A 10,013-nucleotide genomic window follows, 5' to 3' on the forward strand; every position below is an offset into this window, starting at 1 on the left:
TCTGCAATGACCATGGGCAATGACAAGTTAAAAATAAAATGTATGCAAATTTTATAATGGAGAATGCGGGCATCGATCCCGCTACCTCTCGCATGCTAAGCGAGCGCTCTACCATTTGAGCTAATTCCCCTGTGTGTTTAATCTGCATAACATGAAAAAAGTAACCTCACTGCCTTCCACACTTTATTTGAAGTCCAATTGCCCATAACAGTGTTCAGTTCACTCCTAACTTATGCCTTACCTCCACTTATGGGATGTTTTACAGTTCAGGTTGGCCTGTTTACTACTCGAATATGAGTGATATTGTGGTGTGTTCATCTAGACTCATACCCTACCTAATCTTGAAGTTAAATTTCCCACCAATGAGAAACCAAGGGAGATACCATTTTTGATAGTTATTGCATGTCTAATGCAAGAATAATCACCAGATTATGAGAGTCCAGCAAAAATTACTCATTTTCGCCCAACGTGGAGCTCGAACCCACGACCCTGAGATTAAAAGTTTCATGCTCTACCGACTGAGTTAGCCGGGCTGCCACTTCAAGATGGTATGCAGACTAATCATTTTTTATTGTGAAAAAAATCAAATCCTGGATATTCCTCTACTCTTGTTTTGCAAGGAAAGCCAGATTTATACATCCTTCAGAGGACAGAGTGTCAAAAAAAATAAGAGAAAATGAAAACGGAAGTTGTGAGAACTTCATTTTGAGATTGCATAAGAATTCAAATTCCTCTCACATGCTAAAGAATACCTGAACCCTTTTTATTAAACCACTTTAGTTGTTATAATGAGACCATATTTGAAAGCCATCTGTGATTTTTCTGTTCTTACTCTGCAATGACCATGGGCAATGACAAGTTAAAAATAAAATGTATGCAAATTTTATAATGGAGAATGCGGGCATCGATCCCGCTACCTCTCGCATGCTAAGCGAGCGCTCTACCATTTGAGCTAATTCCCCTGTGTGTTTAATTTGCATAACATGAAAAAAGTAACCTCACTGCCTTCCACACTTTATTTGCAGTCCAATTGCCCATAACAGTGTTCAGTTCACTCCTAACTTATGCCTTACCTCCACTTATGGGATGTTTTACAGTTCAGGTTGGCCTGTTTACTACTCGAATATGAGTGATATTGTGGTGTGTTCATCTAGACTCATACCCTACCTAATCTTGAAGTTAAATTTCCCACCAATGAGAAACCAAGGGAGATACCATTTCTGATAGTTATTGCATGTCTAATGCAAGAATATTCACCAGATTATGAGAGTCAATGCAATAATCCAGCAAAAATTACTCATTTTCGCCCAACGTGGGGCTCGAACCCACGACCCTGAGATTAAGAGTCTCATGCTCTACCGGCTGAGCTAGCCGGGCTCCCTCCTTAAGACAGTATGCAGACCAATCCCTTTTTGTGAAAAAAATCAAATCCTGGATATTCCTCTACTCTTGTTTTGCAAGGAAAGCCAGATTTATACATCCTTCAGAGGACAGAGTGTCCAAAAAAATAAGAGAAAATGAAAATGGAAGTTGTGAGAACTTCATTTTGAGATTGCATAAGAATTCAAATTCCTCTCACATGCTAAAGAATACCTGAACGCTTTTGATTAAACCACTTTAGTTGTTATAATGAGACCATATTTGAAAGCCATCTGTGATTTTTCTGTTCTTACTCTGCAATGACCTTGGCAATGACAAGTTAAAAATAAAATGTATGCAAATTTTATAATGGAGAATGCGGGCATCAAGCCCGCTACCTCTTGCATGCTAAGCAAGCTCTTTACTATTTGAGCTAATTCCCCTGTGTGTTTAATCTGCATAACATGAAAAAAGTAACCTTACTGCGTTCCACACTTTATTTGAAGTCCAATTGCCCATAACAGTGTTCAGTTCACTCCTAATTTATGCCTTACCTCCACTTATGGGATGTTTTACAGTTCAGGTTGGCCTGTTTACTACTCGAATATGAGTGATATTGCGCTGTGTTCATCTAGACTCATACCCTAGCTAATCTTGAAGTTAAATTTCCCACCAATGAGAAACCAAGGGAGATACCATTTCTGATAGTTATTGCATGTCTAATGCAAGAATATTCACCAGATTATGAGAGTCAATGCAATAATCCAGCAAAAATTACTCGTTCTCCCCCAACGTGGGGCTCAGCCGACGACCCTGAGATTAAGAGTCTCATGCTCTACCGACTGAGCTAGCCAGGCTCCCTCCTTAAGACAGTATGCAGACCAATCCCTTTTTGTGAAAAAAATCAAATCCTGGATATTCCTCTACTCTTGTTTTGCAAGGAAAGCCAGATTTATACATCCTTCAGAGGACAGAGTGTCAAAAAAAATAAGAGAAAATGAAAATGGAAGTTGTGAGAACTTCATTTTGAGATTGCATAAGAATTCAAATTCCTCTCACATGCTAAAGAATACCTGAACCCTTTTGATTAAACCACTTTAGTTGTTATAATGAGACCATATTTGAAAGCCATCTGTGATTTTTCTGTTCTTACTCTGCAATGACCATGGGCAATGACAAGTTAAAAATAAAATGTATGCACATTTTATAATGGAGAATGCGGGCATCGATCCCACTACCTCTCGCATGCTAAGCGAGCGCTCTACCATTTGAGCTAATTCCCCTGTGTGTTTAATCTGCATAACATGAAAAAAGTAACCTCACTGCCTCCCACACTTTATTTGAAGTCCAATTGCCCATAACAGTGTTCAGTTCACTCCTAACTTATGCCTTACCTCCACTTATGGGATGTTTTACAGTTCAGGTTGGCCTGTTTACTACTCGAATATGAGTGATATTGTGGTGTGTTCATCTAGACTCATACCCTACCTAATCTTGAAGTTAAATTTCCCACCAATGAGAAACCAAGGGAGATACCATTTTTGATAGTTATTGCATGTCTAATGCAAGAATAATCACCAGATTATGAGAGTCCAGCAAAAATTACTCATTTTCGCCCAACGTGGAGCTCGAACCCACGACCCTGAGATTAAAAGTCTCATGCTCTACCGACTGAGCTAGCCGGGCTCCCACTTCAAGATGGTATGCAGACCAATCATTTTTTATGAAGGAAATCCAGTCCTGGACAATTTTTGGGAGTTATTGCAGGTCTAATGCAAGATTAATCTCCATATTATGAGAGTCAATGCAATATTCAGGCAAAAATTACTCGTTTTCGCCCAACGTGGGGCTCGAACCCACAACCCTGAGATTAAGAGTCTCATGCTCTACCGACTGAGCTAGCCGGGCTCCCTCCTTAAGACAGTATGCAGACCAATCCCTTTTTGTGAAAAAAATCAAATCCTGGATATTCCTCTACTCTTGTTTTGCAAGGAAAGCCAGATTTATACATCCTTCAGAGGACAGAGTGTCAAAAAAAGTAAGAGAAAATGAAAATGGAAGTTGTGAGAACTTCATTTTGAGATTTATTTATTTATTTTTGATATTTGTAAAGCGCATCGTTTACCCGTAGGCGTCTTGGAGATTGCATAAGAATTCAAATTCCGTCTTGGAGATTGCATAAGAATTCAAATTCCTCTCACATGCTAAAGAATACCTGAACCCTTTTCATTAAACCACTTTAGTTGTTATAATGAGACCATATTTGAAAGCCATCTGTGATTTTTCTGTTCTTACTCTGCAATGACCATGGGCAATGACAAGTTAAAAATAAAATGTATGCAAATTTTATAATGGAGAATGCGGGCATCGATCCCGCTACCTCTCGCATGCTAAGCGAGCGCTCTACCATTTGAGCTAATTCCCCTGTTGTTTAATCTGCATAACATGAAAAAAGTAACCTCACTGCCTTCCACACTTTATTTGCAGTCCAATTGCCCATAACAGTGTTCAGTTCACTCCTAACTTATGCCTTACCTCCACTTATGGGATGTTTTACAGTTCAGGTTGGCCTGTTTAGTACTCGAATATGAGTGGTATTGTGGTGTGTTCATCTAGACTCATACCCTACCTAATCTTGAAGTTAAATTTCCCACCAATGAGAAACCAAGGGAGATACCATTTTTGATAGTTATTGCATATCTAATGCAAGAATAATCACCAGAATATGAGAGTCCAGCAAAAATTTCTCATTTTCGCCCGACGTGGGGCTCGAACCCACGACCCTGAGATTACGAGTCTCATGCTCTACCGACTGAGCTAGCCAGGCACCCACTTCAAGATGGTATGCAGACTAATCATTTTTTATGAAGGAAATCCATTCCTGGACAATTTTTGGGAGTTATTGCAGGTCTAATGCAAGATTAATCTCCATATTATGAGAGTCAATGCAATATTCAGGAAAAAATTACTCGTTTTCGCCCAACGTGAGGCTCGAACCCACGACCCTGAGATTAAGAGTCTCATGCTCTACCGGCTGAGCTAGCCGGGCTCCCTCCTAAAGACAGTATGCAGACCAATCCCTTTTTGTGAAAAAAATCAAATCCTGGATATTCCTCTACTCTTGTTTTGCAAGGAAAGCCAGATTTATACATCCTTCAGAGGACAGAGTGTCCAAAAAAATAATTCCCCTGTGTGTTTAATCTGCATAACATGAAAAAAGTAACCTTACTGCGTTCCACACTTTATTTGAAGTCCAATTGCCCATAACAGTGTTCAGTTCACTCCTAACGTATGCCTTACCTCCACTTATGGGATGTTTTACAGTTCAGGTTGGCCTGTTTACTACTCGAATATGAGTGATATTGCGCTGTGTTCATCTAGACTCATACCCTAGCTAATCTTGAAGTTAAATTTCCCACCAATGAGAAACCAAGGGAGATACCATTTCTGATAGTTATTGCATGTCTAATGCAAGAATATTCACCAGATTATGAGAGTCAATGCAATAATCCAGCAAAAATTACTCGTTCTCCCCCAACGTGGGGCTCGAACCGACGACCCTGAGATTAAGAGTCTCATGCTCTACCGACTGAGCTAGCCAGGCTCCCTCCTTAAGACAGTATGCAGACCAATCCCTTTTTGTGAAAAAAATCAAATCCTGGATATTCCTCTACTCTTGTTTTGCAAGGAAAGCCAGATTTATACATCCTTCAGAGGACAGAGTGTCAAAAAAAATAAGAGAAAATGAAAATGGAAGTTGTGAGAACTTCATTTTGAGATTGCATAAGAATTCAAATTCCTCTCACATGCTAAAGAATACCTGAACCCTTTTGATTAAACCACTTTAGTTGTTATAATGAGACCATATTTGAAAGCCATCTGTGATTTTTCTGTTCTTACTCTGCAATGACCATGGGCAATGACAAGTTAAAAATAAAATGTATGCACATTTTATAATGGAGAATGCGGGCATCGATCCCACTACCTCTCGCATGCTAAGCGAGCGCTCTACCATTTGAGCTAATTCCCCTGTGTGTTTAATCTGCATAACATGAAAAAAGTAACCTCACTGCCTCCCACACTTTATTTGAAGTCCAATTGCCCATAACAGTGTTCAGTTCACTCCTAACTTATGCCTTACCTCCACTTATGGGATGTTTTACAGTTCAGGTTGGCCTGTTTACTACTCGAATATGAGTGATATTGTGGTGTGTTCATCTAGACTCATACCCTACCTAATCTTGAAGTTAAATTTCCCACCAATGAGAAACCAAGGGAGATACCATTTTTGATAGTTATTGCATGTCTAATGCAAGAATAATCACCAGATTATGAGAGTCCAGCAAAAATTACTCATTTTCGCCCAACGTGGAGCTCGAACCCACGACCCTGAGATTAAAAGTCTCATGCTCTACCGACTGAGCTAGCCGGGCTCCCACTTCAAGATGGTATGCAGACCAATCATTTTTTATGAAGGAAATCCAGTACTGGACAATTTTTGGGAGTTATTGCAGGTCTAATGCAAGATTAATCTCCATATTATGAGAGTCAATGCAATATTCAGGCAAAAATTACTCGTTTTCGCCCAACGTGGGGCTCGAACCCACGACCCTGAGATTAAGAGTCTCATGCTCTACCGACTGAGCTAGCCGGGCTCCCTCCTTAAGACAGTATGCAGACCAATCCCTTTTTGTGAAAAAAATCAAATCCTGGATATTCCTCTACTCTTGTTTTGCAAGGAAAGCCAGATTTATACATCCTTCAGAGGACAGAGTGTCAAAAAAAGTAAGAGAAAATGAAAATGGAAGTTGTGAGAACTTCATTTTGAGATTTATTTATTTATTTTTGATATTTGTAAAGCGCATCGTTTACCCGTAGGCGTCTTGGAGATTGCATAAGAATTCAAATTCCGTCTTGGAGATTGCATAAGAATTCAAATTCCTCTCACATGCTAAAGAATACCTGAACCCTTTTCATTAAACCACTTTAGTTGTTATAATGAGACCATATTTGAAAGCCATCTGTGATTTTTCTGTTCTTACTCTGCAATGACCATGGGCAATGACAAGTTAAAAATAAAATGTATGCAAATTTTATAATGGAGAATGCGGGCATCGATCCCGCTACCTCTCGCATGCTAAGCGAGCGCTCTACCATTTGAGCTAATTCCCCTGTGTGTTTAATCTGCATAACATGAAAAAAGTAACCTCACTGCCTTCCACACTTTATTTGCAGTCCAATTGCCCATAACAGTGTTCAGTTCACTCCTAACTTATGCCTTACCTCCACTTATGGGATGTTTTACAGTTCAGGTTGGCCTGTTTACTACTCGAATATGAGTGGTATTGTGGTGTGTTCATCTAGACTCATACCCTACCTAATCTTGAAGTTAAATTTCCCACCAATGAGAAACCAAGGGAGATACCATTTTTGATAGTTATTGCATATCTAATGCAAGAATAATCACCAGAATATGAGAGTCCAGCAAAAATTTCTCATTTTCGCCCGACGTGGGGCTCGAACCCACGACCCTGAGATTACGAGTCTCATGCTCTACCGACTGAGCTAGCCAGGCACCCACTTCAAGATGGTATGCAGACTAATCATTTTTTATGAAGGAAATCCATTCCTGGACAATTTTTGGGAGTTATTGCAGGTCTAATGCAAGATTAATCTCCATATTATGAGAGTCAATGCAATATTCAGGCAAAAATTACTCGTTTTCGCCCAACGTGAGGCTCGAACCCACGACCCTGAGATTAAGAGTCTCATGCTCTACCGGCTGAGCTAGCCGGGCTCCCTCCTAAAGACAGTATGCAGACCAATCCCTTTTTGTGAAAAAAATCAAATCCTGGATATTCCTCTACTCTTGTTTTGCAAGGAAAGCCAGATTTATACATCCTTCAGAGGACAGAGTGTCCAAAAAAATAATTCCCCTGTGTGTTTAATCTGCATAACATGAAAAAAGTAACTTTACTGCGTTCCACACTTTATTTGAAGTCCAATTGCCCATAACAGTGTTCAGTTCACTCCTAACGTATGCCTTACCTCCACTTATGGGATGTTTTACAGTTCAGGTTGGCCTGTTTACTACTCGAATATGAGTGATATTGCGCTGTGTTCATCTAGACTCATACCCTAGCTAATCTTGAAGTTAAATTTCCCACCAATGAGAAACCAAGGGAGATACCATTTCTGATAGTTATTGCATGTCTAATGCAAGAATATTCACCAGATTATGAGAGTCAATGCAATAATCCAGCAAACATTACTCATTTTCGCCCAACGTGGGACTCGAACCCACGACCCTGAGATTAAGAGTCTCATGCTCTACCGGCTGAGCTAGCCGGGCTCCCTCCTTAAGATAGTATGCAGACCAATCCCTTTTTGTGAAAAAAAACAAATCCTGGATATTCCTCTACTCTTGTTTTGCAAGGAAAGCCAGATTTATACATCCTTCAGAGGACAGAGTGTCCAAAAAAATAAGAGAAAATGAAAATGGAAGTTGTGAGAACTTCATTTTGAGATTGCATAAGAATTCAAATTCCTCTCACATGCTAAAGAATACCTGAACCCTTTTGATTAAACCACTTTAGTTGTTATAATGAGACCATATTTGAAAGCCATCTGTGATTTTTCTGTTCTTACTCTGCAATGACCTTGGCAATGACAAGTTAAAAATAAAATGTATGCAAATTTTATAATGGAGAATGCGGGCATCAAGCCCGCTACCTCTTGCATGCTAAGCGAGCGCTTTACTATTTGAGCTAATTCCCCTGTGTGTTTAATCTGCATAACATGAAAAAAGTAACCTTACTGCGTTCCACACTTTATTTGAAGTCCAATTGCCCATAACAGTGTTCAGTTCACTCCTAACTTATGCCTTACCTCCACTTATGGGATGTTTTACAGTTCAGGTTGGCCTGTTTACTACTCGAATATGAGTGATATTGCGCTGTGTTCATCTAGACTCATACCCTAGCTAATCTTGAAGTTAAATTTCCCACCAATGAGAAACCAAGGGAGATACCATTTCTGATAGTTATTGCATGTCTAATGCAAGAATATTCACCAGATTATGAGAGTCAATGCAATAATCCAGCAAAAATTACTCATTTTCGCCCAACGTGGGGCTCGAACCCACGACCCTGAGATTAAGAGTCTCATGCTCTACCGACTGAGCTAGCCGGGCTCCCACTTCAAGATGGTATGCAGACTAATCATTTTTTATGAAGGAAATCCATTCCTGGACAATTTTTGGGAGTTATTGCAGGTCTAATGCAAGATTAATCTCCATATTATGAGAGTCAATGCAATATTTAGGAAAAAATTACTCGTTTTCGCCCAACGTGGGGCTCGAACCCATGACCCTGAGATTAAGAGTCTCATGCTCTACCGACTGAGCTAGCCCGGCTCCTTCCTTAAGACAGTATGCAGACCAATCCCTTTTTGTGAAAAAAATCAAATCCTGGATATTCCTCTACTCTTGTTTTGCAAGGAAAGCCAGTTTTATACATCCTTCAGAGGACAGAGTGTCAAAAAAAATAAGAGAAAATGAAAACGGAAGTTGTGAGAACTTCATTTTGAGATTGCATAAGAATTCAAATTCCTCTCACATGCTAAAGAATACCTGAACCCTTTTGATTAAACCACTTTAGTTGTTATAATGAGACCATATTTGAAAGCCATCTGTGATTTTTCTGTTCTTACTCTGCAATGACCATGGGCAATGACAAGTTAAAAATAAAATGTATGCAAATTTTATAATGGAGAATGCGGGCATCGATCCCACTACCTCTCGCATGCTAAGCGAGCGCTCTACCATTTGAGCTAATTCCCCTGTGTGTTTAATCTGCATAACATGAAAAAAGTAACCTCACTGCCTTCCACACTTTATTTGAAGTCCAATTGCCCATAACAGTGTTCAGTTCACTCCTAACTTATGCCTTACCTCCACTTATGGGATGTTTTACAGTTCAAGTTGGCCTGTTTACTACTCGAATATGAGTGATATTGTGGTGTGTTCATCTAGACTCATACCCTACCTAATCTTGAAGTTAAATTTCCCACCAATGAGAAACCAAGGGAGATACCATTTTTGATAGTTATTGCATGTCTAATGCAAGAATAATCACCAGATTATGAGAGTCTAGCAAAAATAACTCATTTTCGCCCAACGTGGGGCTCGAGCCCACGACCCTGAGATTACGAGTCTCATGCTCTACCGACTGAGCTAGCCAGGCTCCCACTTCAAGATGGTATGCAGACTAATCATTTTTTATGAAGGAAATCCATTCCTGGACAATTTTTGGGAGTTATTGCAGGTCTAATGCAAGATTAATCTCCATATTATGAGAGTCAATGCAATATTCATGCAAAAATTACTCGTTTTCGCCCAACGTGGGGCTCGAACCCACGACCCTGAGATTAAGAGTCTCATGCTCTACCGACTGAGCTAGCCGGGCTCCCTCCTTAAGACAGTATGCAGACCAATCCCTTTTTGTGAAGAAAATCAAATCCTGGATATTCCTCTACTCTTGTTTTGCAAGGAAAGCCTGATTTATACATCCTTCAGAGGACAGAGTGTCAAAAAAAATAAGAGAAAATGAAAATGGAAGTTGTGAAAACTTCATTTTGAGATTGCATAAGAATTC

At 39.7% G+C, this 10,013-nt stretch overlaps 7 non-coding genes across 7 annotated transcripts; all 7 read right to left on the minus strand.

The window, feature by feature from the left end:
• Positions 1-57: 57 nt before the first annotated feature.
• Positions 58-130, minus strand: TRNAA-AGC (transfer RNA alanine (anticodon AGC)). Its single transcript has one exon. It is a non-coding gene; the product is annotated as a tRNA-Ala (tRNA).
• Positions 131-889: 759 nt separating this feature from the next.
• TRNAA-AGC (transfer RNA alanine (anticodon AGC)) lies at positions 890-962 on the minus strand. The gene has a single exon. It is a non-coding gene; the product is annotated as a tRNA-Ala (tRNA).
• A 2,749-nt stretch (positions 963-3,711) lies between these two features.
• On the minus strand, positions 3,712-3,784 carry TRNAA-AGC (transfer RNA alanine (anticodon AGC)). The gene has a single exon. It is a non-coding gene; the product is annotated as a tRNA-Ala (tRNA).
• A 329-nt stretch (positions 3,785-4,113) lies between these two features.
• TRNAT-CGU (transfer RNA threonine (anticodon CGU)) lies at positions 4,114-4,186 on the minus strand. Its single transcript has one exon. It is a non-coding gene; the product is annotated as a tRNA-Thr (tRNA).
• A 2,272-nt stretch (positions 4,187-6,458) lies between these two features.
• On the minus strand, positions 6,459-6,531 carry TRNAA-AGC (transfer RNA alanine (anticodon AGC)). Its single transcript has one exon. It is a non-coding gene; the product is annotated as a tRNA-Ala (tRNA).
• A 330-nt stretch (positions 6,532-6,861) lies between these two features.
• TRNAT-CGU (transfer RNA threonine (anticodon CGU)) lies at positions 6,862-6,934 on the minus strand. Its single transcript has one exon. It is a non-coding gene; the product is annotated as a tRNA-Thr (tRNA).
• A 2,595-nt stretch (positions 6,935-9,529) lies between these two features.
• On the minus strand, positions 9,530-9,602 carry TRNAT-CGU (transfer RNA threonine (anticodon CGU)). The gene has a single exon. It is a non-coding gene; the product is annotated as a tRNA-Thr (tRNA).
• Positions 9,603-10,013: the final 411 nt, after the last annotated feature.

The sequence above is a fragment of the Lissotriton vulgaris genome, chromosome 1_1 (assembly GCF_964263255.1).
Source record: "Lissotriton vulgaris chromosome 1_1, aLisVul1.2, whole genome shotgun sequence".
NCBI classification, from domain to species: Eukaryota; Metazoa; Chordata; class Amphibia; order Caudata; family Salamandridae; genus Lissotriton; species Lissotriton vulgaris.